Source organism: Cervus elaphus, chromosome 18 (genome assembly GCF_910594005.1).
Source record: "Cervus elaphus chromosome 18, mCerEla1.1, whole genome shotgun sequence".
In the NCBI taxonomy this organism is placed as follows: domain Eukaryota; kingdom Metazoa; phylum Chordata; class Mammalia; order Artiodactyla; family Cervidae; genus Cervus; species Cervus elaphus.
Window position 1 is genome coordinate 50179805 of NC_057832.1, and position 27940 is coordinate 50207744.

Consider the following 27940-nt stretch of genomic DNA (forward strand, 5'->3'; position numbering starts at 1 on the left):
CTCCCAGCAATCTTGATTCCAGCTTGTGCTTCTTCCAGCCCAGCATTTCTCATGATGTACTCTGCATATAAGTTAAACAAGCAGGGTGACAATATACAGCCTTGATGTGCTCCTTTTCCTATTTGGAAAAGTTTGTTGTTCCAAGTCCAGTTCTAACTGTTGCTTCCTGACCTGCATATAGGTTTCTCAAGAGGCAGGTCAGGTATTCCCATCTCTTTCAGAATTTTCCACAGTTTATTGTGATCCACACAGTCAAAGGCTTTGGCATAGTCAATAAAGCAGAAATGGATGTTTTTCTGGAACTCTCTTGCTTTTTCGCTGATCCAGCAAATGTTGGTAATTTGATCTCTGGTTCCTCTGCTTTTTCTAAAACCAGTTTGAACATCAAACTACTGCACAATTGCACTCATCTCACATGCTAGTAAAGTAATGCTCAAAATTCTCCAAGCCAGGCTTCAGCAATACATGAACCGTGAACAAGTAGTTAAGGGAGGGGCAAATGTTTCTCTTGAATCCACAGGGTCTTGCTTACCTTTATCTCAAAATAATTTGGGGGAAGTTTGTTCTGAAACCGTTCAATGTAAAACATTTTAATAGTACCCACATCCTGGGATTGCTATGATGATTAAGGAAGACGATTCTTTAAAAATACATAACACTGTATTATCCTATGAAAAGTGCATTTAATAAAAAATATTCAGTATTATTGTAATGTGTACTATATTATTAGCAGAACTGAAATCATGTAACTCAGATTGGGACTTGAACCCACAGTCTAACTAAGATCAGACACCTAGTCTCAGAACTTAATGAAGTTCAGGTTCTTGATGTCTCATCACAGAAAGAATTCAGTCAAAGACAAAGTGACAGGTAAGGAGTATATTTACTTAGAGAGAAACACACTCCACAGACAGAGTGTGGACCATCTCAGAAGGCAAGAGTGGCACACAGGGTGTGGGGTTGTCAGTTTTTATAGAGGTGAGTAATTTCACAGGCTATGAGTGGGAGGGGTAGTCCAGCTATCTGGGAAAGGTGGGGCAGATTTCCAGGAATTGGGCCATCACCCACTTTTTGACCCTTATGGTCAGCCTTGAAACTGTCATGGTGTCTGTGTGTGTGCCATTTAGTTTGCAGATGTGTTAAAGTGAGTGTATTCTGAGGTTCAAGGTCTAGTGGAAGTCAATTTGTCAATAAATAGCTGCCTGAATGAGCACTGAGGGACAGACTATCTCACCAGTCCTATACCAGAGAGGCTCAGTACAACCAGCACTCTTAGGACCACTGAAAAGGAGTCTGTTTAGCTCCCTATGGATAATGTTTCTGGTCTCTATGTCTATGGAAACATATCAGTTCAGTTCAGTTCAGTTGCTCAGTCATGTCTGACTGCAACACCGTGGACTGCAGCACACCAGGCTCTCCTGTCCATCACCAACTCCCGGAACTCGCTCAAACTCGTGTCCAACGAGTCAGTAAACATATAGATACCTAGAGTTACTGCACTCCTGTGCTATTTGCAAATCAGTATTAGTGTGACAAAAAGGTGATACATCTACAATGTTATCTTAAAGAAAGAGGGCTTTAATCCTGGAATAAGGTACTATTTACTAATTCAAGATGACCCTTAAACAGCTCAATATGAAGTCAAAACTATGAAAATATCATTCAACCAAACCTCCTAGTTCATATCAGCAATTCTCTTTCTCATAGGATGAAAAAAATCAGTACACTAGTAATCACAAAAGAAATCACATTGGCAAGCCTATGTAACCACTAAGAATTCATGTTATAATCGTGTCCAATTTTAACAAATTAAAATATAACTTAATATATTAAATAAAAATGTGCTACAAGTTTCTTGCCTGTGACTTGCTAAATTACAGTCATGTTATGAATCTGTGATAACACAGTCTATCATAGAAATGTTGAGATTCACAAATAAGAGACACTAAAGAGCATTATTTTAAGAATTGATTTGTGGTGCATCCTTTTCAAATTACCAGAAATATCTAAGGAAAATCAAAAGTGAAGATATCTAAGGAAAGTTCTCAAAAGTGAATTAAAATTTAGTGTAGGTATTATCGCTTACTGAGCTTTTTTGAAGAATCAGATTGAGGTTTCTTCAAGTAAGGTAAAGCACCACTATGCTGTTAAAACAAAGAGAACAAATAAAACTCTTCAATCAGTAATAGTCACACACATGCTAAAGGAAAAAATAAATCTTGCATTTGCATCACTTGTATTAAGTTTTGGGAAAAAGTCTTGCACCATTTGTACTAAGTTTGGTTGGTCACGATAAAGTAAGAAAAATAATTGTACTCTAATGAAAAGGGAAGTATGTCTTTCATTTCAAAACCTCCATTTAAATCTTCCATTTTGCCAGATTTAAACTTCTACTTTTTCAACTACCTTAAGACTTTTAAGTTACCAACATGTTCTCTTATCTTTTAAGTTGCGATTATCATTCCAATTTCTTTTTAAAATTTTGAGCAATTTATTTTATTCCACTGAAAATAAGTTGAAATTGAAGTTTTATCTTTTAACACTTTTGTTCAATAAGACTTTGATAATGTAGTGATTTAGTCTTTTTAATTTACTATGCTCACAAAAATCTCTCATGTATTACACTGCAGTAATCCAGTTTAGATAGTCAAAATTAGTGAATTGGATATCTCTCTTTCATAAAATTATTCCCATTATTTTACTTTAATTTGTGCCTCAGATATTCCTACATTTAAAAGTGTCAGAGTCAATCCTTGAATTACACTTGAAAACATTTACAAACTGAAAATATAAAGTATTATTAACAACATTTATCAAAATAGAAGAAGAAACCAATTGCTATAGTTATTATTTTTAAATGTCCACTGGGAATAATGAGAATCATTGTGTCATAATTTTACCTCTGTATCTATGACTAACTTGTTTCATTTGTTGTAATTTGGTGTTATTAAAATCATATCTTGGTATCAATTCCCATCTGTAACTTCTGACTTTTCTCTTGCAATGGTCATAGGCATCACCAAAATCTCAATTCACTATTCATAACCATGATCTGCTGGCCACAAAGTACATTAATCATGAGACTAGGAATAAGCCAGTTTAAAGTCACCATCTATATTACTAAAGTAATCTGAAAGTCATGTATATAACTCTATTCCAACGGACAACATACTAATAACATTATTACGTGTAGTTTAGAATCAACCTTTGAAAGTGAAAGTGAAAGTCGTGTCCGACTCTTTGGGACCCCATGAACTATACAGTCCATGGAATTCTCCAGGCAAGAATATTGAAGTGGGTAGCCTTTCCCTTCTTCAGGGGATCTTCCCAACCCAGCCATCAAACCCAGGCCTCCTGCATTGCAGATGGATTCTTTACCAGCTGAGACACAGGAAAGCCCAAGAATACTGGAGTGGGTAGCCTATCCCTTCTTCAGCAGATCTTCCCAACCCAGAAATGGAACTGGGGTCTCCTGCATTGCAGGTGACTTCTTTACCAGCTGAACTATCAGGGAAGCCTTTACGTGTATTAAAAAAGTAGAAATATTAGCAAGCATCATCGGCTTTTAGTTTTTATCTTTTAACTAGGCATTATAATAAGAGTAATAAAACTCTCTTTTACCTCAGGAGCTGAATCCTGTGATATATAAAATAAATTAAAATTAAAACATGCTTTTCACTGAGCTTTTACATTAACCTTCAGTTTTCTAGTAGGTGACCATGTTCAGTAATTTGCCATAAATCAATAGTCTCACATGCTGATAGTGCTGCTAGACAGCTGTAGGAGAAGTCAGTTTGATGAAATACAAATGAAAGCATAATAGAAAATTCATCATAGAACAAATGATTTCTTCTGTGCCTGGCCTTAAATTCCATGAGGGCAGAAACTCCTCTATTTGGGACTTTATCCTATGTATCTTTTCATCAGGATTCAAATTGGTCTTTCTCAGAATAAGAGTTATTATCAAAGATAAATTTTATTTGAAGTGAAGTGAAGTTGTATATGACTCTTTGCAACCCCATGCACTATACAGTTCGTGGAATTCTCCAGGCCAGAAAACTGGAATGGGCAGCCTTTCCCTTCTCCAGGGGATCTTCCCAACCCAGGGATCAAACCCAGGTCTCTTGAATGGCAGAGCAGATTCTTTACAAGCTGACCCACAGGGAAGCCCAAGAATACTCCAGCATTTGAATGGCCCTTTATTTCTATCCTTTAAAAGTCTTTGTACTAAACCAGTAATATGGTGAGTAAATGAGTTTCCTGAGTTCTGTGAGTCACGTTAACAAATTAATCAAACCCAAGGAGGAGAACATGGGAACCTCTAATTTATACCTAGTCAATTAGAAGAATAGGAAGCAACCTGTGTTTGCAATTTTCCTCTGAAGTGGAGGGCAGTCTCACAGGACTGAGCCATTTACCTAGGGCATTTGATGCCATCACTGGGTAGATAGTGTCAGAATTGAGTTTTATTGTAGGACACCCAGCTAAGTGTCCAGAGCATTGGTTGCTGGTATGGGGACACCACCTTCCTCCAAACACTGGAATTGAGTCAAGAATTCAAATAATGAGTAGACATTATTTTACTATGATTTTGAAATGCATGAGTTGTATGCTTCTTTGTTGTTGCTTAGTTGCTCAGCATGTCTGACTTTTTTGGGACCCCATGGACTGTGGCCCACCAGGCTCCTCTGTCCATGGAATTTTACAGGCAAGGATAGTGGAGTGGGTTGCATTTCCTCCTCCAGGGAATCTTCCTGACCCAGGGATTGAACCCACATCTCCTGTATTGCAGGTGGATTCTTTACCACTGAGTCATTGGGGAAGACCATGAATCTTTTACAGGGTACTAATCTAATTCGAAAGGAAAAAAAAAAACTACCTTGGCGAGCATACAAGAATTAAGGAGACCCTCTTTCCTCTCTCCTTTCCTCTCTCGCCCTCTCATATACACCATATTTCTCATTATTAGCATAGCATTGGATTTTATACTTAGTCTACGGTTCATAGCTTCACACAAAAACACAGAGGCATAAATAGTAAGACTTTATTACCTATTATAACCCATATTTTATTCAGATTTCCTTCATTTTTAACCTAATCTTGATTTTCTATTTTCTAATCCAGGACCCATCCAGTGTGTTAGTCACTCCGTTGTGTCCGATTCTTTGCGACCCCGTGGACTGTAGTCTGCTAGGCTCCTCAGTCCATGGAATTTTCCAGGCAAGAATACTGGAGTGGGTAGCCGTTTCCTTCTCCAGGAGAACTTCCCAACCCAGAGATAGAACCTGGTTCTCCTACTTTGCAGCAGATTCTTCACTGTCTGAACCACCAGGTTTGGAATAGAAAATAGAAATCTTTCTTTTTTCTATTTTCTATTCCTGGATCCCATCCTGAATACTACATAAATAGTAGTCTTATCTCTTTAGGTCCCTCTTGATGTGTCAGTTTCTCAGATTTTTGTTGTTTTTGATGACTTTTAGAGTTTCGAGGGATACCAGTCAGGTAGTTTTATAGAATAATGCCTCAGTTGGCATTTGTCTTATATTTAATTGAGCATAGTAAAGGAATGGAATTTGGGGTAAAAGACCACAGAGATAAAATCTATAGACACTACACTGTCATCACATCATATCAAAGTTATATATTAGCAGCATGACTTGTCATTGTTGATGTTGATTGATCTCTTGGTTGAGAGTCTTTGTCAAGCTTCTTCACTGTAAAGTTGTGCTTTTTCCCCTTTCCATACAGTAATCTTTAGAAAGAAGTCATTCTGTTCAGCACAACTTGAGGAGTAGGGAATTTTGCTCCAGACTTCTTAAGGGCAGAATAGCTACATAGATTATTTGGAATTCTTCTGCATCGAGGATATTTCTGTTCTCATCACTTAGTTATTTTTTTCAATCATTTATGTCAGTATGGACTCATGGATCTTTATTTTACACTTTAGGCTCTAACCCACTACTACCTTCTTTTTTGTTGCTCAAATTATTTCAACTTTGGATATTTCAACTTTCAATTTGCTCTTGAATCCCTTTGAAACATTCTATTTGTGTGTGTGTGTGTGTGGTGTGGAGATGGAGAGAAATGAGAATTACCTTACTTTCTGGCACTACATTACAAAACACTGGAAGCTCATCATGCATATTCTTGGCCCACTTCTTAGAATTAGCCATTTTTCAAGGGTCCCTTGTTCTTTATATTAGAGAATGATATTAAAACTGATATCTGAGTGCTGAAGAGGAACTAAAGATGAGGGTGAAAGAGGAGAGTGAAAAGCTGGCTTAAAATTCATCATTCAAAAAACTAAGATCATGGCATCTGACCCCCCCCCTCTCTTCAAGGGAAATAGAAGGCAAAAATGTGGGAACAGTGACAAATTTTATTTTCTTAGTCTCCAAAATCACTGTGTATGGTGACTGGAACCATGAAATATAAGATGTTTGCTCCTTGGCAGGAGAGGTATAACACACCTAGACAGCATATTAAAGCAGAAACATCACTTTACCAACAAAGCTCTGTATAGTCAAAGCTATGGTTTTTCCAGCAGTCATGTATGGATGTGAGAGTTGGACCATAAAGAAGACTGAGCACTGAAGAACTGATGTTTTTGAATTGTGGTGCTGGAGAAGACTCTTGACAGTCCCTTGGACTGCAAGCAGATCAACCCAGTTGATCCTAAAGGAAATCAACCCTGAATATCCATTGGAGGGACTGATGCTGAAGCTGAAGCTCCAGTACTTTGGCCATCTGATGTAAGGAAAATTGCTCATTGGAAAAGACCCTGATGCTGGGAAAGATTGAGGGCAGAAGGGGTAACAGAGGATGAGATGGTTGAATAGCATCACTGACTCAATGGACATGGATTTGAGCAAACTCCAGGAGATAGGGGACAGGGTAGCCTGGCATGCTGCATTCCACGGGGTTGCAAAGAATTGGACATGACTTAGCTACTGAACAGCAACAACAACACATCTAATTGTTGTAACTAGTATATCATTGCTTCTACGTTCTCCTAGTTGATAGAGCAAGGAAATATGTGTGTGTGTTTGTATATGTATATACACATATATCTATGAATATTTCCCAATTTAGCCATCTGTATCTATATTATGCCTTCTCCGATCTATATTAATCTAAATAGTAGTTCGTGCTGATCCCTCCAACATTAATCTATTACCATACGGATTATGGACACATCTAACTTCCTCTTTCTTATCTGTAACCTCCTACTCCATCAATGAAAAAACTGGCTCTCACCATCCATTATTTATTTGTTTGATTCAATATATACATAGTAGTTCCAAATTACTAAATGTACCATTGTGATATACAACTTTATTAACTAGTGTCTTTGCACAGACTTCCTTTTATATTTATTTTTACAGACAATTCTCATTTTCAAAAACTACTTAGTTCAATATCTTCTCCCCATCCTCTTCTGTTAGGTTGCTTCATACACTTGTAATATAGTTAGATTCTCTTGTCACATTCTACACTCATCGTGGGTTCTCTCAACCTCTTAAATGCTTTTTAGATTTTTTATATGTATTAAAATATACTTTGTGATGTAAAATTATATGGATTTTGACAAAAGCATAATGTCATTCACCATTACTGTCAGTCTTTCATTAGAGAGTCTACAAAATACTTCACCAGTACCCCTCAAAACTCTCAAGGTTATCAAAAATAAGAAAAATATGAGAATCTGAGGAGGAACCTAAGGAGATATGGCTACTGAATGTAATCTACAATTTTTGATGGGATCATGGAACAGAAAAATGAGATTAGGTAAAAATGAAGGAAATCTGAATAAAAGATGGGTTACAGTAGATGATAATGTATCAATATCTATTCATTCTCTGGTGATTTAGTAGTAAAGAACCCAACTCCAATGCAGGAGATGTCAGTTTGGATCCGTGGTTTGGGAAGGTCCCCTGGAGAAGAAAATGGCCACTCACTCCAGTATTCTTGCCTGGGAAATCCCAGTGACATCAGAAGAACAAGGATCAAGGATATATAAAGAACTCCCACATATAATAATGAGAAAACAAATTGCAAATAGTTAAGAAAAATAGAGACAGGTAGCAAAAACTATGGATGGGAAGGCCACTGAAAAGGAAAATAAAATTAATAGGAATTTCAATAGATAATCTGGCCTCATCATCTGTAAGAACAATCCAGATTAAAATAAGAAACTATCAAAAGCCTGATAAGCATCAGAGAATATGGAGCAACAAAACCTCATTGCTGGAGGAATTAACAGACTCTACCATTCTGGAGTGGAATTTGGAACATCCATTACATTAAAGATGCCAGTGCCTACTATCCAAGAATTCAGTATGTATTCACATATATTAGATTTGTGATATTTATATTTATATATATATATGAATATATGAAATATGTTAATATATTATAAATTATATAATATATATAAATAAACATATATATAAATATATATTCACATATATTAGAGCAGTACTTTAAAAACTATGTTACCATCATCCACAGTAAAAAATAATTTCTGTATTACAATCTTGTGTACACAAAGTTTTTAGAGGAAAAATAAAAGTTACTTGAAACAATATACTTGCATTTGTGATACATTTGGATATTTTCTTTTATTCTCTTCTTCCTTGCCACTTCTGTCTATTCTTTTGTACTTCAACTTTTTAAGACCAAGGGGGCATGTACAAGCATATATATTGCTGAGTTTTTGTAATGAGAAAGTGAAATACTTAGCAATTTATCAAGAGAATAATAGATGTACAACGAAATTAATGAAGTACGGAAAATAGCATCAACATAAATAAAATTCAAAAATGTAATAATTGAAACATGTGCATTACCAAATGTAAAATAGATGAGCAGTGCAAGTTCGATGCATGTAAAAGGGCATCCAAAGCCGGTGCTATGGGGCAACCCATAGGGATAGGGTGGAGAGGGAGATGGGAGGGAGTTTCAGGATGGTGGAGGACACAGGTATACCTGTGGCTGATTCATGTCGATGTATGGCAAAATACATCACAATACTGTAATTATCCTCCAATTAAAATAAATAAATAAATAAAAAGTATATTGATATAATTTAACTGCAGAATGTTACTTTTATAGAAAAGTTCAAAACTTACCAAAACCCCAAAATATTCATGGGAATAATAAACTTTAAATTTGGGATAGTGATGAACTTTAAATTTATATACCTCCAGAAACTATAGGAAAAAGGATAATGGAATCAAGAAATAGTATAAAGGAGGTTGAGCACTGAAGAATTGATGCTTTTGAACTGTGGTGTTGGAGAAGACTCTTGAGAGTCCCTTGGATTACAAGGAGATCCAACCAGTCCATCCTAAAGGAGATCAGTCCTGGGTGTTCATTGGAAGGACTGATGCTGAAGCTGAAACTTCAATACTTTGGACACCTGATACGAAGAGCTGACTCATTTGAAAAGACCTTGATGCTGGGGAAAATTGAGGGCAGGAGGAGAAGGGGACAACAGAGGTTGAGATGGTTGGATGGCATCACTGACTCAATAGACGTGTCTGGGTAAACTCCAGGAGTTGGTGATGGACAGGGAGGCCTGGTGTGCTGCAGTCCATGGAGTCGCAAATTGTCGGACACGACTGAGCAACTGAACAGGTCTGAACTGATAAAGGAAGTTTTAATTATAGTTGCATTATTATTTAAGCTAGAAGGTGGGCACTTGGGAATCTATTTAGTATGATTTTTTAGCATGCTGAAAATATTTCATTATAATAAAAAGGGAATGCTATATATGGATATAATTATAAGGAGAAATCTTTAAGACTTTTATGATCCTTATCTTTGCATAATAACTATTCAAGCTCAAACAATTCATTTGAACTTCCTGCCCTCTTAGAGTTAAGATATGGCGTATTTTCCAACATTTCACTGAGGGAATTCTTTGTATTTCTATCAGGATTTGAATCTTCATTAAGCTATCATAACTTACTCACTTTTCCTTGCTACTGAACACACTGAACTGATCATTTTTTTTTAATACAGAAGAAAACAACTTTGTATAAACACAGTATCTCCCCAAAATTCTACTTGCAAACCTGGACTGATTAAAGAGTTAAATCCCTAGTTACACGTGGATATTACTCAAGCTGAATCTGTTTAAATATTAAGTTTAGTTCAAGCAGATAGATATTTCCATTTTTAGGTATTTGAACAAAAAATGAAATAGCTTTGAAAATGAATTCAGGAAGCTGAAGAGTGTGAGCTTAGTCATTTAATTTAGAGGAATAGTACATCCAGACAGCACTGTAATGGCCTAGTCACACAGAGTTTAATGTGTAGATTTTTACTGTGTTTTTATAAGCTCACAGGCAGATCTGATTTATTTAAATCAATGCCTAGTTTTCAAGGTATACTTAATCTATTTAAAACCATAAATCAAATTGATGACAAACATTATCAATGGCCTTACAGTATCTCTGTGTCTTGGGTAACTGATGTCCCCTTGAAAAAGACAGATGACAGGATAGCAGAGGCTATTTGATATAATGAAGACTGATAGCCTCTGCCATTGTAGAGTGCAGCACATTCGCCATCAATTTATATTCCAGCAGTTCATTTCAAGCAGAACCAGACAAAATAAAAAAGGAAGTAGAAGGAAAGGAGCTGTACTATCAAAAAAAAAAAAATCTCAATAGAGTAACCTAAAGTGTCAGCAGTAGAATTTTTATGTTAAACACATCTAAATGCAGAAGGACAAAATAGAAAGCATGAGCAGTATTTTCCTTGAATTTGAATGATAGATTTATTACCACATGATTTTTAAAAATTTCTAAAATATGTCATATTTTGGTGTACAAAAAGGTGTTTTCTATATGTAAAATTCACCACCCAATATCAAAAATAGGACATTACATTATTTATATTACTGTAAATATTGATATGTTCCTCATCAATTTCATCCATTGCCTTCTTTCCGTCCCTAAACCCAGAAGAAAAAATTAAAAATTGGTGAACTGGCAAACAATAACAAAAAGGAAAACATGAATAAAAACGTAAATTTAGAGAAATTATAAGGAGTTCCCTGGTGGCCTAATGATTACGATTCTGGACTTTTCACTGCAGTGGCTGGGTTTCAGTCTTTGGTGCAGGAGCTGAGATCTTACACGCTGAACAATGTGGCCAAAAAAATAAGTAAAAAGAAAATACAGTGCTTTTTTCTTAGAAAAAGAAACTCCAAAATGTAATGACATCATCCATGAATTATGGAAAACTTTTAAAAAGAATTCTAATCATAGCAATACCTTCCAAATGAAAGAAAAACATCACCACACTGCACAAGTCTTGAAAGTGAAAGTCTTAGTTGCTCAATCCTGTCCGATTCTTTATGACCCCATGGACTGTAGCCCACTAAGCTCCTCAGAGCATGGGATTCTCTAGGCAAGACTACTGGAGTGGGTAGCCATTTTCTTCTCCAGGGCAGATAGCAAATACTGCCATTGATATAAAATTCTGTTTCAATATGAAAATAGAAAAATACATGCAACTCTCATTCAAGATCCTATATTTTTAAAAGTACTAAAAAGAATACTAACAAAAAATATAACCAGACTGGTTTTATCTTAGGGATACAAGATTGATTAAGGATTTAAATATCAATACAATTATTACATTAACACAGGTTGGTCCTCGCAACTGATGCAAAATAAAATACATTTAATAAAACTCCCTATTCATTTTTTTTCATTTATTTTTATTAGTTGGAGGCTAATTACTTTACAATATTGTAGTGGTTTTTGCCATACATTGACATGAATCAGCCATGGATTTACATGTGTTCCCCATCCCAATCCCCCCTCCCCCCTGCTTCCCCATCCCATCCCTCTGGGTCTTCCCATTGCACCAGCCCTGAGCACTTGTCTCATGCATCCCACTTGGGCTGGTGATCTGTTTCACCCTTGGTAGTATACTTGTTTCAATGCTATTCTCTCAGAACATCCCACCCTCGCCTTCTCCCACAGAGTCCAAAAGTCTGTTCTGTACATCTGTGTCTATTTTTCTGTTTTGCATATAGAGTTAGTGTTACCATCTTTTTAAATTCCATATATATGTGTTAGTATACTGTATTGGTCTTTATCTTTCTGGCTTACTTCACTCTGTATAATGGGCTCCAGTTTCAGCCATCTCATTAGAACTGATTCAAATGAATTCTTTTTAATAGCCGAGTAATATTCCATTGTGTATATGTACCACAGCTTCTTTATCCACTCATCTGCTGGTGGGCATCTAGGTTGCTTCCATGTCCTGGCTATTATAAACAGTGCTGTGATGAACACTGAGGTACATGTGTCTCTTTCAGATCTGGTTTCCTCGGTGTGTATGCCCAGAAGTGGGATTGCTGGGTCATATGGCAGTCCTATTTCCAGTTTTTTAAGAAATCTCCACATTGTTCTCCATAGTGGCTGTACTAGTTTGCATTCCCACCAACAGTGTAAGAGGGTTCCCTTTACTCCACACCCTCTCCAGCATTTATTGCTTGTAGACTTTTGGAGAGCAGCCATCCTGACTGGCGTGTAATGGTACCTCATTGTGGTTTTGATTTGCATTTCTCTGATAATGAGTGATGTGGAGCATCTTTTCATGTGTTTGTTAGCCATCTGTATGTCTTCTTTGGAGAAATGTCTGCTTAGATCCTTGGCACATTTTTTGATTGGGTCATTTATTTTTCTGAAATTGAGCAGCAGGAGTTGCTTGTATATTTTTGAGATTAATCCTTTGTCTGTTGCTTCATTTGCTATTATTTTCTCCCATTCTGAAGGCTGTCTTTTCACCTTGCTTATAGTTTCCTTTGTTGTGCAAAAACTTTTAAGTTTCATTAGGTCCCATTTGTTTATTTTTGCTTTTATTTCTGATATTCTGGGAGGTGGGTCATAGAGGATCCTGCTGTGATTTATGTTGGAGAGTGTTTTGCCTGTGTTCTCCTCTAGGAGTTTTATAGTTTCCGGTCTTACATTTAGATCTTTAATCCATTTTGAGTTTATTTTTGTGTATGGTGTTAGAAAGTGTTCTAGTTTTATTCTTTTACAAGTGGTTGACCAGTTTTCCCAGCACCACTTGTTAAAGAGGTTGTCTTTTTTCCATTGTATATTCTTGCCTCTTTTGTCGAAGATAAGATGTCAATAGGTACGTGGATTTATCTCTGGGCTTTCTATTGTGTTCCATTGATCTATATTTCTGTCTTTGTGCCAGTACCATACTGTCTTGATGACTGTGGCTTTGTAGTATAGTCTGAAGTCAGGCAGGTTGATTCCTCCAGTTCCATTCTTCTTTCTCAAGATTACTTTGGCTATTCGAGGCTTTTTGTATTTCCATATAAATTGTGAAATTATTTGTTCTAGGGATTTTTGTGTGTTAATTTTATGTCCTGCAACTTTACTATATTAGTTGATTAGCTCTAGTAATTTTCTGGTAGAGTCTTTAGGGTTTTCTATGTAGAGGATCCTGTCATCTGCGAACAGAGAGAGTTTCACTTCTTCTTTTCCTATCTGGATTCCTTTTGTTTCTTTTTCTGCTCTGATTGCTGTGGCCAAAACTATGTTGAATAGTAGTGGTGAGAGTGGACACCCTTGTCTTGTTCCTGATTTTAGAGGAAATGGTTTCAATTTTTCACCATTGAGGATAATGTTTGCTGTGGGTTTGTCATGTATAGCTTTTATTATGTTGAGGTATGTTCCTTCTATGCCTGCTTTCTGGAGAGTTTTAATCATGAATGGATGTTGAATTTTGTCAAAGGCATTCTCTGCATCTATTGAGAAACCATATGGTTTTTATCTTTCAATTTGTTAATGTGGTGTATTACATTGATTGATTTGCAGATATTAAAGAATCCTTGCATTCCTGGGATAAAGCCCTCTTGGTCATGATGTATGACCTTTTTAATATGTTGTTGGATTCTGTTTGCTAGAATTTTGTTAAGGATTTTTGCATCTATGTTCATCAGTGATATTGGCCTGTAGTTTTCTTTTTTTGTGGCATCTGTCTGATTTTGGAATTAGAGTGATGGTGGCCTCATAGAATGAGTTTGGAAGTTTACCTTCTTCTGCAATTTTCTGGAAGAGTTTGAGTAGGAAAGGTGTTAACTCTTCTCTAAATTTTTGGTAGAATTCAGCTGTGAAGCCATCTGGTCCTGAGCTTTTGTTTGCTGGAAGATTTCTGATTATAGTTTCGATTTCCTTGCTTGTGATGGGTCTGTTAAGATCCTCTATTTCTTCCTGGTTCAGTTTTGGAAAGTTATACTTTTCTAAGAATTTGTCCATTTCTTCCAAGTTGTCCATTTTATTGGCATAGAACTGCTGGTAGTAGTCTCTTATGATCCTTTGTATTTCAGTGTTGTCTGTTGTGATCTCTCCATTTTCATTTCTAATTTTGTTGATTGGGTTCTTCTCCCTTTGTTTCTTAATGAGTCTTGCTAACGGTTTGTCAATTTTGTTTATCTTTTAAAAAAACCCAGCTTTTAGATTTGTTGATTTTTGCTATGGTCTCTTTTGTTTCTTTTGCATTTATTTCTGCCCCAATTTTTAAGATTTCTTTTCTTCTACTAACCCTGGGGTTCTTCATTTCGTCCTTCTCTAGTTGCTTTAGGTGTAGAGTTAGGTTATTTATTTGGCTTTTTTCTTGTTTCTTGAGGTAAGCCTGTAATGCTATGAACCTTCCCCTTAGCACTGCTTTTACAGTGTCCCATAGGTTTTGGGTTGTTGTGTTTTCATTTTCATTCATTTCTATGCATATTTTGATTTCTTTTTTGATTTCTTCTATGATTTGTTGGTTATTCAGAAGTGTGTTATTTAGCCTCCATATGTTTGAATTTTTAACAGTTTTTTCCTGCAATTGAGATCTACTCTTACTGCATTGTGGTCAGAAAAGATGACTGGAATGATTTTAATTTTTTTGAATTTACCAAGACTAGATTTATGGCCCAGGATGTGATCTATTCTGGAGAAGGTTCTGTGTGCACTTGAGAAAAAGGTGAAATTGATTGTTTTGGGGTGAAATGACCTATAGATATCAATTAGGTCTAGCTGGTCCATTGTGTCATTTAAAGTTTGTGTTTCCTTGTTAATTTTCTGTTTAGTTGATCTATCCATAGGTGTGAGTGGGGTATTAAAGTCTCCTGCTATTATTTTGTTATTGTTAATTTCCCCTTTCATACTCGTTAGCATTTGCCTTACATATTGCAGTGCTCCTATGTTGGGTGCATATATATTTATAATTGTTATATCTTCTTCTTGGATTGATGCTTTGATCATTGTGTAGTGTCCTTCTTTGTCTCTTTTCACATCCTTTATTTGAAAGTCTATTTTATCTGATATGAGTATTGAGACTCCTGCTTTCTTTTGGTCTCCGTTTGCGTGAAATATTTTTTTCCAGCCCTTCACTTTCAGTCTGTATGTGTCCCTTGTTTTGAGGTGGGTCTCTTGTAGACAGCATATATAGGGGTCTTGTTTTTGTATCCATTCAGCCAGTCTTTGTCTTTTGGTTGGGGCATTCAACACATTTACATTTAACGTAATTACTGATAGGTATGGTCCCATTGCCACTTACTTTGTTGTTTTTGGTTTGCGTTTATACAACCTTTCTGTGTTTCCTGTCTAGAGAAAATCCTTTAGCATTTGTTGAAGAGCTGGTTTGGTGGTGCTGAATTCTCTCAGCTTTTGCTTGTCTGTAAAGCTTTTGAATTCTCCTTCATATCTGAATGAGATCCTTGCTGGCTTCAGCAATCTGGGTTGTAGGTTATTCTCTTTCATTACTTTAAATATGTCCTGCTATTCCCTTCTGGCCTGAAGAGTTTTTATTGATAGATCAGCTGTTATCCTTATGGGAATCCCCTTGTGTGTTATTTGTTGTTTCTCCCTTGCTGCTTTTAATATTTGTTCTTTGTGTTTGATCTTTGTTAATTTGATTAATATGTGTCTTGGGGTGTTTCGCCTTGGGTTTATCCTGTTTGGGACTCTCTGGGTTTCTTGGACTTGTGTAACTATTTCCTTCCCCATTTTAGGAAAATTTTCAGCTGTTATCTCCTCGAGTATTTTCTCATGGCCTTTCTTTTTGTCTTCTTCTTCTGGGACGCCTATAATTCGAATGTTGGGGCATTTCACATTGTCCCAGAGGTCCCTGAGGTTGTCCTCATTTCTTTTGATTGTTTTTTCTTTTTTCCTCTCTGCTTCATTTATTTCCACCATTTTATCTTCTACCTCACTTATCCTATCTTCTGTCTCCGTTATTCTACTCTTGGTTCCCTCCAGAGTGTTTTTGATCTCATTTATTGCATTATTCACTTTTAATTGACTCTTTTTTATTTCTTCTAGGTCATTGTTAAACATTTCTTGCATCTTCTCAATCCTTGTCTCCAGGCTACTTACCTGTAACTCCATTTTGTTTTCAAGATTTTGGATCATTTCATTATCATTATTCTAAATTCTTTTTCATGTAGATCCCCTATCTCCTCCTCTTTTGTTTGGCTTGGTGGGCATTTTTCATGTTCCTTTACCTGCTGGGTGTTTCTCTGTCTTTTTATCTTGTTTAGATTGCTGTGTTTGGAGTGGCCTTTCTGTATTCTAGTGGTCTGTGGTTCCTTTTTATTATGGAGGTTTCTCCCAATGGGTGGGTTTGGATGATTGGCTTGTCAAGGTTTCCTGGTCAGGGAAGCTTGCGTTGGTGTTCTGGTGCGTGGAACTGGATTTCTTCTCTCTGGAGTGCAATGGAGTGTCCAGTAGTGAGTTTTGAGATGGGTCTATGTGTTTGGTGTGATTTTGGGCAGCCTGTATGTTGACACTCAGGGCTATGTTCCTGCGTTGCTGGAGAATTTGCGTGGCATGTCTTGCTCTGGAACTTATTGGCTCTTGGGTGGTGGTTGGTTTCAGTGTAGGTATGGAGGCTTTTGGATGGTCTCTTATTACTTAATGTTCCCTGTAGTCAGGAGTTCTCTGGTGTTCTCAGGTTTTGGGCTTAAGTCTGCCTCTGGGTTTCAGTCTTATTCTTCCAGTAGCCTCAAGACTTCTCCAACTACACAACACTGATAATAAAACTTCTAGGTTAATGATGAAAAGATTCTCCACAGTGAGGCACACCCAGAGAGGTTCACAGAATTACATGAAGAAGAGGAGAGGGAGGAAGGAGATAGAGATGAGCAGGAGGAGAAAAAGGGGGACACAAGAGGAGAGAGACAGATGTACACAGTACTCTGTTCCCTAAGTGTTCTCCGTAGCCAAGAACACCCACAGAGATCTACAGAATTGGATTGAGAAGAGAAGGGGGAGGGGGGAAATAGAGGTTATCTGGGGGAGAAAAAGGAGAGTCAAAAGGGGGAGACAGTAATCATCACACTCCTGAGTAAAAATGGGTACTGAATATTGAATTCTTAAATGTCCAAAATTGACATCAAATGCTGAAAAACAAAGAATTAAAAATCTAGAGTAGAGGTTACACTCTTAAAAATACAATATTAAAAACAAAAACACAAAAAAATTAAGAAATATATATGAAGTTTGCTTTAAAAATAGGGTCTCTTTTTTGCAAGTTATAGTGAAATAAAAATGAAAGTTAAGGAGTAATAGAGGAGTAATAGAGGGCTTTAAAAGAAAATAAAAGAGAAAAAATAAAGAAAAAAAATTTTAATTAAAAAAATAGTAAAAATATATGAAAATGAAAATTAAGGAGTAGTAGAGGAGTAATAACCCTACTCCAGTACTCTTGCCTGGAAAATCCCGTGGATGGAGGAGCCTGGTGGGCTGCAGTCCATGGGGTCTCGAAGAGTCAGACATGACTGAGCGACTTCACTTTCACTTTTCACTTTCACACATTGGAGAAAGAAATGGCAACCCACTCCAGTGTCCTTCCCTTGAGAATCCCAGGGATGGGGGAACCTGGTGGGCTGCCGTCTATGGGGTCGCACAGGGTCGGACACGACTGAAGTGACTTAGCAGCAGCAGCAGAGGAGTTATAGAGGACTTTAAAAGAAAATAAAAGAAAATGAAAATTAAGGAGTAATAGGGAATTTTAAAAGAAAATAAAAGAAAAAATATAATTTAAAAAAAACAGAAGAAAAAGCAAAAAAAAATTTCTTTTAATTAAAAAGAATAGTAAAAATATATCTAGGAATTTCTCTGGAGCTATTGCAGGCAGTGTGGGTTCGGTTCAGTTTCAGATAGTTCCTTGTTCCAGCTTACACTTCTTGATATCTATAGGCCCCTTCCGGTGTAGTCGGTGTTAACTACAGGGATTTTAGTCTGTTGCCCTTGTCATTTCTGAAGCGGTTCCCTTTGATTATTTGGCTTCTGTTTGCAGGTCTCGTCAGTGTCTAATTTCCACCCTGACACAAGCGGGCAGAGGTGGTCTCTTGTTCAGGTTCGCTTGTTCAGTCGTGCTGTGGGGAGGGAGGGGCGCTGCAGACAGATATAGCTGGCCTGTGTGGGGAGCACTCGCAGTGTTCCGGCCACACTGGGTCTGCCCCCACTCACGGCGGACGTGTGTGTTTTCCCCGTCTACACTGCTCAGGCTCCAGGCAGCTCTAGAGGGAGCGGGCCCTGAGTTGTGTGTGGTTCCAGTTTTCGGGTACTCCACAAAAGCGCAGACTCAGTTGGGCCTGCATTTTGTGCCTTCCCCGGCCGAGCAGCTCAGGCAGCCAGGAGCTTGACGAGAGCACTCTCCCCGGTGCGGTGCGTCTTCTCCCCTCAGCGGTCCCAGCCTCAGTTTCCGCGTGGTTGGGTGCGCCTTGTGTCTGTTCTGGGGAGCTAGTCTCTAGCTGCGACCCTCCCGGCAGATGTCAACCATCCAGAATCTCAAGAAGTCTTTGGTTAGAAACTGGAAGCCTGTTTGCAGTTTGGTAGGAATGCCATCTCTGGAGCCGCGTTTGCCCATTTCCCCTCCCCCCTGCCTCCCGCCTCTGGCGGGGGGATGGGCGGGTCCGGCGCCAGCTAGCTCTTCGCTGGAATTGCTCAGTCCTTCCTTTGTTCCTAAGCAATGCCACTCGCTCCTCTCCGTTCAGCCCCCACTTGCTGGTGGTGGATGCGAGCATCTGGGGTACTTTTCTGCTGGGAGTTGCTCTTAGGCATGTAATCTGTGGGTTTTATTTATTTTTCCTCCCAGTTAGGTTGCCCTCTGAGATTCGAAAACTTTCCCCAGACCTGCCAGTGAGAGGGTTTCCTGGTGTTTGGAAACTTCCTCTATTATGACTCCCTTCCCATTACGGGTCTCCATCCCTTACTCTTTTGTCTCTCTTTTTATCTTTTATATTTTGTCCTACCTCCTTTTGAAGACAATGGGCTGCTTTTCTGGGCACCTGATGTCCTCTGCTAGCGATCAGAAGTTGTTTTGTGGAGTTTGCTCAGAATTCAAATGTTCTTTTGATGAATTTGTAGGGGAGAAAGTGGTCTCCCCATCCTATTCCTCTGCCATCTTAGCTCCTCCCCCCATTCATTCTTAATAAAACAATTTTTAGCAGCTATTAATAGTTTTGCAAGGTGATTTTTATAATCTACTATAAAAGGATAATTCAATAAAATAAAGATAAATATCATCATACACATTGGTGACATGTTGAAAGTTTTGTCTTTGACAATAGGAACAAAAGATGGATACTCTTATTATCTCTTTATGCAACTTTGTACTTCGAAGTCCTAAAAATGACAAAAGGTAGGGAAAAAATGAAATGCAATGATTGGAAAAAAGAGGAAGTGTCAGTCGCTCAGTTGTGTCCAACTCTTTGCAACCCCATGGACTATAACCCACCAGGGTCCTCAGTCCATGGAATTCTTCAGGCAAGAATACTGGAGTGAGTTGTCATTTCCTTCTCCAGGGGATCTTCCCCAGGGATCAAACCTGGATCACCTGCATTGCAGGAAGATTCTTTACTATCTGAGCCACAAAACTAAGAGTTATATGTTATACTATTATCTAAGAAGAAAAATCCAAAAGTGTCTGCAGATAAAATTATTAAACTAACAAAGCATGAACTCAGTGTTAAAAATCTGCATTTCTATATACTAGCTAAAAGAATTAGGAAATGAAAATTTAAATAAAATATCTTTTATAAAACCCACAAAATCCAATATTTAGGAGTAAACATAACAAAATATGTACAAGAACATGAAGAAGAAAACTAGAAAACATAATTGAGGCATATTAAATGGAGTGCTCCTAAAGGAAGGCTATAACAGTTTAACGGACTGGAAAATTCATCAATTGAAAAAATGTCAGATCTTCCTATACTGATCCACAGATTCATGGAATTCCATGAAAAATACAGGATTTTGTCAAAAGTGAAAAGTTCTTTCTAAATTTATATGTCAATTCATAAGACCAAGAATAGTCAGGAGTAAGAATAACAGGAGATCTTGTCCTGTGAGATAGCTACATATATCTATAGTAAGTAAAGGAGAAATTAAATACACAAACAATCCTGGGGATGCAATGTACAGTGCAGTAACTATAGTTAATAATACTGTATTGTACATTTAAAAGTTGCTAAGAGATTAGATTTTAAAACTTTCATGACAAGAAAAATAATTGTAACTATGTGTGGTGATAGATACTAACTAAATTTATTCTGGTAATCATTTTGCAGTATAAATATATATCAAATCATTATGTTGTACACTTAAGATTAATGCAGTATTATATGTCAGTTATATGTCAATTAAAAAAAAAAAAAGCACGAACACTGAGTTTTAACAACAGTAACACTGCAGAGCAACAGAGAAAGTGTAGCATCTTTTTAAATAACTGGTGCTAAGGTTCATTGGCTAACCATATGGGAAAGAAAGTAAAATTTGAGTGCTATTTTATGTCATACATACAAAAATTAATACTTAGTTGAATTATTCATTTAACTATGATTGGCAATAAATAAAATGACTAGAATATAGAGGTTCTCTTTATTAACTTATGATCAGACTTCTTAAATAAAGATATTAGATGCACTAAGCATTATGCCTTGCTGCATTTCTTTTTCCTGAGGATGGTTCTGGTCACCATCTCCTGTACAATGTTACAAAACTCCGTACATAGTTCTTCAAGCACTCTGTCTATCAGATCTAGTCTCTTGAATCTGTTTGTCACTTCCACTGTATAATCATAAGGAATTTGATTTAGGTCATACCTGAATGGCCTAGAGGTTTTCCCTACTTTCTTCAATTTAAGTCTGAATTTTGCAATAAGGAGTTCATGATCTGATCCACAGTCAGCTTCTGGTCTTGTTTTACCTGACTGTATAGAGCTTCTTCATCTTTGACTGCAAAGAATATAATCAATCTGATCTTGGTATTAACCATCTGGCGATGTCCATGTGTAGAATCATCTCTTGTGTTGTTGGAAGAGAGTGTTTTCTATGACCAGAGTGTTCTCTGGTAAACTCTATTACCAAACTCTATGACCAAGTGTTCTTGGTAAACTCTATTAGTCTTTGCCCTGCTTTTGTACTCCAAGGCCAAACTTGCCTGTTACTCCAGGTATCTCCTGAATTCCTACTTTAACATTCCAGCCCTCTCTAATGAAAAGAACATCTGTTTTTGGTGTTAGTTTTAGAAGGTGTTGTAGGTCTTCATAGAACCATTGAATTTCACCTTCTTTAGTGTTAGTGGTTGGGCCATAGACTAGGATTACTGAGATGTTGAATGGTTTGCCTTGGAAATGAACCAAGGGCATTCTGTCATTTTTGAGATTGCACCCAAGTGCAATCTTTTGTTGTCTATTAGGACTATTCCATTTCCTCTAAGGAGTTTATCTCTTCTAAAGGAACTTCCAGATGTACAAGCTGGATTTAGAAATAGGAGAGGAACCAAATATCATATTGTCAACATCCATCGGATCATAAAAAAAACAATGGGATTCCAGAAATACATCTAATTCTGCTTCATTGACTATGTTAAAGTCTTTGACTGTATGGATAGAAAAACAAACTGTGGAGAATTCTTAAAGAGGTGGGAATACCAGATCCCTTACCTATCTCCTGAGAAACCTGTATGCAGGTCAAGAAGCAACAGTTAGAACCAGACATGGAACAACAGACTGGTTCCAAATTGGGAAAGGAGTACATCAAGGCTGTATATTGTCACCCTGCTTATTTAACTTCTCTGCAGAGTACATCATGATAAATGTCGGGCTGCATGAAGCACAAGCTGGAATCAAGATTCACGGAGAAAAATCAATAACCTCAGATATACAGGTGATACCACCCTTATGCCTGAAAGGGAAGAGAACTAAAGAGCCTCTTGAAGAGAGTGAAAGAGGAAAGTGGAAAATCTGGCTTAAAACTCAACATTCAAAAACTGAATATCATGGCATCTGGTCCCTTCACTTCATGGCAAATAGATGGGGAAACAATGGAAACAGTGACAGACTTTATTTTCTTGGACTCCAAAATCACTGCAGATGGTGACTGCAGTCATGAAATGAAAAGACGCTTGCTATTTGGAAGAAAAGCTATGAAAAACCCAGACAACATATTAAAAAGCAGAGACTTCCCTTTGCCAGTGAAGATTTGTATGCTCAAAGGTATGTTTTTTCCAATAGTTTTTTCCAGAGTTGGACCATAAAGAAGGCTGAGCATTGAAGAATTGATGTATTTGAACTGTGGTGTTGGAGAAGACTCTTGAGAGTCCGTTGGACAGCAGGGAGATCAAACCAGTCAATCCTAAAGGAAATCAAGCCTGAATATTCATTAGAAGGACTAATGCTGAAGCTGAAGCTCCAATACTTTGGCCAACTGATGCAAAGAGCCAACTAATCAGGAAAGACTCTGATTCTGGGAAAGATTGAGGGGAGGAGAAGAGGGGGTGACAGAGGATGAAATGGTTGGATGGCATCTTCTACTCAATGGACATGAATTTAAGCAAACTCCAGGAGATAGTGAAGGACAGGGAAGCCTGGCATTCTTCAGTCCTTGGGGTTGTAAAGAGTTGAACCCAGCTGGGCAACTAACAACAGCAACAATTATAAAGGGAAATATATAAAATTAAGATTTCTGTTCATCAAGACACCATTAATAGATAAGTCCTGGACTAAGTCAGTAAATTTGTAGCATATGTCATTTGTTGTCAACTTTTTTAAAGTGTTTGAATGAATGAGGGAAAAGATAATAATAGAAAAAAAATTACCAGAGGACCTTAGCAAGCAATCCAAAAAGAGGATAACCAAACAACCAATAAACAAACAAACAAAAAAAGGCTTTCATTCTAGTTCGTAATGAAGGAATGTAAGTTAAACCTAAAATGAAATATCACTATACATTTACCAAAATGGCTAAAATTAAAAGTACTGACTACAAAATTTGCATGGTTGGAGAAACTTTATGGCAATATATCATACAGTTATTATATTAATGTCAGATGACCTTATAATACAACTTTCAGGTATATACCAAACAGAAATGCACCCAAAGAAATTTACAAGTGTGTCCAGGTAGCATTTTTAAAGGCATAAATGAAAAACAACTGAACTATGCATTAACAGTAGAATGGATTCATATATTTTGGTATATAGATATAGTGGACTACTGCAGCTATGCAACAAGAGACAAATATTACATTATAATGTTAAAGTGCATGGAAAAATATATGCATTTCATTCAAATAATATTAAGTTCAAAAATAATTTGAACTATGGTGTTTATGGATTTATGCTTAGGTGGTTAGACTAACGAGAAAAGCCTAAAAGTATTCATCTTTTGTGCAAGGTAGGAGAGTCACCAAAAGGTGGGATTTTGGGAGGAGTGGGTAATAATGTCCTATTTCTAGACCTGGGTGTTGGTTACATGTGTCTTTGTGATAAATCAAGGTGTACATTTTATCTGTACAATGTACAGTATACACCAAAATAGTTAATCAATGGGTGTAAGAGAATACGTTCTGGAAGCAGTTAATACAGTTAGGAGACTTTTGGAATCATCTATGCCAAAAGTTATAAACACTCAAGTAAGAATGGTTTTAGTAGACAAATAAAAAGGAGGACAGGTTAAAAAACCCATTCAAGGAGGATTAATATAAAGATAAGACATGATTATATAATATAAATACCACACAGTTTAAGAGAAATATGGGATTAAATTATTTTTTCTACCACATAAAATTAGTATCAGTTTCTTCCCCTTTCCACTGGGAAAATCAATATATGTGGCATGCGATCATGCTAAGTCACTTCAGTCATGTCCGACTCTTTGCAACCCTATGAACCATAGCCTGCCAGGTTCCTCTATCCATGGGATTCTCCAAATTACATTTATAAACAGAGATTTAAAAAACTACTTATAAATGGTTAGACACAGGATTTGACAGAATTTAGGAACTTGATGAATGCCCTTTCTCTCCCCTTGATCTATTTCTCACAATAAAACAATATTATTGATGTGAAATGAACAAATAACACCAAGACTCTGCTTCTGTGTATCAGAAACAAGTTTAAAAGTGGAAAGTTACATGAAACAGAATATAGTATTTTAGTTTTTTGGAAATGTATTTTGAAATGCACCCTTCAATTTAGTTCAAGTTATTGTTTTCAAAGAAATCTTAGTAACATATTGAAGGAAAGACTTGAATTCCATTATTTTAAAAGGGTAAAATTAAAAGCAGGCTTTGTGCAAGTATAATTGCAGAACTTTTAAAATACTTTATTCTAAGATGTTTCTTATGGGTATCATTCAGCAACCTTGTCTTCGGCCTGGCATCTATATTTCCTATTGTCTCTAACTTCCTCAAGAAGTGACTTGCTGTATTGAGAATCGAAAGTACAGATATATCATGGATCAGGTAGAAACTTTCTTATCCCTACTTCTGGGACATCACGGTAGAAATTGTTTAAAGAGAAACTTAGAATTTATAATACTTCCTCTCTCATTTAGAACAGCATCTTTTGCTTGATTCCTTGGGACTTCAAAAAGTCACTAGGAACTATTTGGGGAGCCAAAGGAAAATAATAATGTGGAATTATGTACTTCTGTTGGGCTGTTTACTTCATTTTAAAGAAAAGGGACAAAGGGGGATTCTTTAAACAAGTTCATTTGCCAACTTAAATAGCCCCTGTAAAAAAAAGCAGAGCGTTTCTCTACAAATTTATGTTATTATCTGAATTCTGTAATAGAATTCAAATTATCAGTTTCAAATTTCATACTCCCACATGAAAGTTTTCCCAGGTGGCACAGTGGTAAAGAATTCTCCTGCCAATACAGGAGATGCAAGAGACACAGGTTTCATCCCTAGGTCAGGAAGATCCCTTGGAGGAGGAAATGGCAACCCACTTGAGTATGCTTGCCAGAGAAATCCCATGGACAGAGGAGCATAGTGGACTACAGTCCATGGGGTCACAAAGAGTCAGGCATAACTGAGCAACTGAGCACAGTACAGCATACCCCCATAAGCAGTGAGTTACCCCCAAACAGAAAATAGAAATCTACACCTAGTCTGCCAAACATTTGATAATCTAAAATGTCAATACAAAAGTATCATATGGCTGGCCAATTTATTGATTTTTGATAAGCTGTGAAATCTATTGCATGCCATCTCTTCACCTATGAGTATTTGAAATAGGAATCTATCCATACTTAAATCATAAAAGAGAATCCTATTATGATAGCTAATTTTTTCACAAAGCAGCACATAGTAATTGTTAATTAACAATTATTTTACTTAATATCTAATGAGTGAAGTTCCTCAGTCGTGTCTGACTTTTTGTGATCACATGGACTGTAGCCTACTAAGTTCTTCTGTCCATGGAATTTTCCAGGCAAGAGTACTGGAGTGGGTTGCTATTTCCTTCTCCAAGTATCTAATAAAATACACATTTAATAGAACAGGATATGGTTGCAGGTAAGCCACTCTCTTCTGTGTATTAAAATATAAATGTAAGTTAAATTAAATAGAACTTACATATTTTATTAGAACAATAATTTAAAAACTTCTTAATAGTTGAGACATCTGTATTAATAACAGCTCTTTTTATTCTTTAGAGATGAGTTGCATGAGTCTACAGGCATTCCATCCTGAATGAGCCCAATCTCATCTGATTTCAGAAGATAAGCAAGGTCTGGCAAGGTTAGTACTTGAATGGAAGATGGGTTGCATGGGTGGAAAAATCAGATTTGTGGATTATTATGTCATTTTTTGAAAGTGAAATAATAAATGGACCTTCATGATAAATAGAATGACTACACAACTCTCCAGTCTAAGAACATAAGCCTTCATTTGATGACCCTGAGCCTATGATCTACAGAGTGGCTGGCACTATAACAAATTTGTGCTAACAAGGTCAGCTTTGACATTACTATCCCTTCAAATAATGGACACTTTATTAATAAAGATTGATAGAATATTGAGTTGTTTTTCCTAGAAAAGTTCATTTCATGTGGTCCGTTCATCATTTATATGAAGTGATACCAAAACTCTATAATACAATAATAGGACATTTTCCCAAGGCAGTACAGGTTATTAAAAAAAAAAAAAATGTCAAGAGATGTCTCAAAGCTATCCACAGGTAAATATAATGTCATAGCTCCCTTGACATTTCATGTATGAAATATTTCTTCACCAAATTGTTCCTCAGATCTACCATTTCTTCACATCTTTACCCTTTAGTCTCAATTTTTTTTTCCTGTATTGTCAGCTTCTTTCCTCACTTGATGCTTCTGCGTCATAAACACCAAACCACAAAGCCAAGTTACTACCTCCCAGGGACTCACAAATATAAAAGGACTTAGTCCTAAATTGACTACAAGGTTATGTATTTGAAAAATACTGAAAAAACAAGGAAATAGGAACCAGAAGTTTAGGAACATAAAGTGATTGACTTACCTGCGAAGTTAAGTTGCAAGTAGCTATGATACTATCCTAGAAAAGTGAAAACTGCTGCATTCTTATTTTATTGAATCTTACTTAATCTTCTTTAATTTTTTTACTTAATCAACTATAATGAAGCCACAATTTTTGACAATTACAGGAAAATATTTCCATTTTTCTACTTCTGTCTCATGTAGTCATCCCAATTATTGGCTAAAGAAACTACAGCAGAATAATCAGAATGATACAACATAAATATTTTTTTTCATGTTCTGTCACAGTTAACTATTTGATTATTAATTCATAAAACAATATTTGCATAAATTCAATTTTCTTTAGATATCTTTCCTTTTTAAACTTTTTTCATTTTCTTGTAGAATGGAGATACTAAAATATCTCCTGTTCAGTAGTAAACAGCTTTGTTTCATTAAATTTGTTAGATTTTTCACATCAAGAAATAATCTGAGAGATATTTTTTAATCTGTTTATTAAGTTTTGGCCCTCCCATCTATACTATATGGATCAATAGCTTGGACTAACTTTTTGGGTTTTGTGTAGAAGCTATCAGATTGCACCATTGTATTGACAAATCACTTATTACAATATTTTTGAAAACCGTTATGGTCAGTTATAGTACAATATTATGAATAATTGTATTACTTGCATGCTTCCTATATTTAGACTCCCAGATAAATGACCATAAGATATGTTGTTAATTTTTATAAGCCCACCACAATACAGGATATAATCACTTGTTACTGGATTATTGCAATATGCTCCAAATTGTTCCTCTATGTTCATTTTAACATTGGTTCAATTGAAAATTCAACCCTGAAATAATTTTCCAAGTAAATTACTAGAAATTAACATAGTAGAATAAAAATCCAATCTTCATCAGCTTCACATTACTGGCAAACTAAAGTTTAAATGCTCAGCCTGACAGGTAACTTCCTACACTATCACACACATCACCCTGACATCCATACTACCAATTACCACAGTGTGAAATCTGACACTACAATGCCTCAACTTATGCATCACCTCCAAAGAAGGAAGAATAAATTAGGAGGTGAGTCCAATTTATTAAAAAACATTTATATTACAGTGAAATATATTTAAAACAGTCTCCTTGACCCAGA

General features: G+C 36.5%; 1 long non-coding RNA gene across 1 annotated transcript; it reads left to right on the plus strand.

The window, feature by feature from the left end:
* The first annotated feature begins 451 nt into the window (after positions 1–451).
* Positions 452–21974, plus strand: LOC122673775. The gene is made up of 3 exons (XR_006334824.1): positions 452–472; positions 5410–5411; positions 21772–21974. It is a non-coding gene; the product is annotated as an uncharacterized LOC122673775 (long non-coding RNA).
* The last annotated feature ends 5966 nt before the right edge of the window (positions 21975–27940 follow it).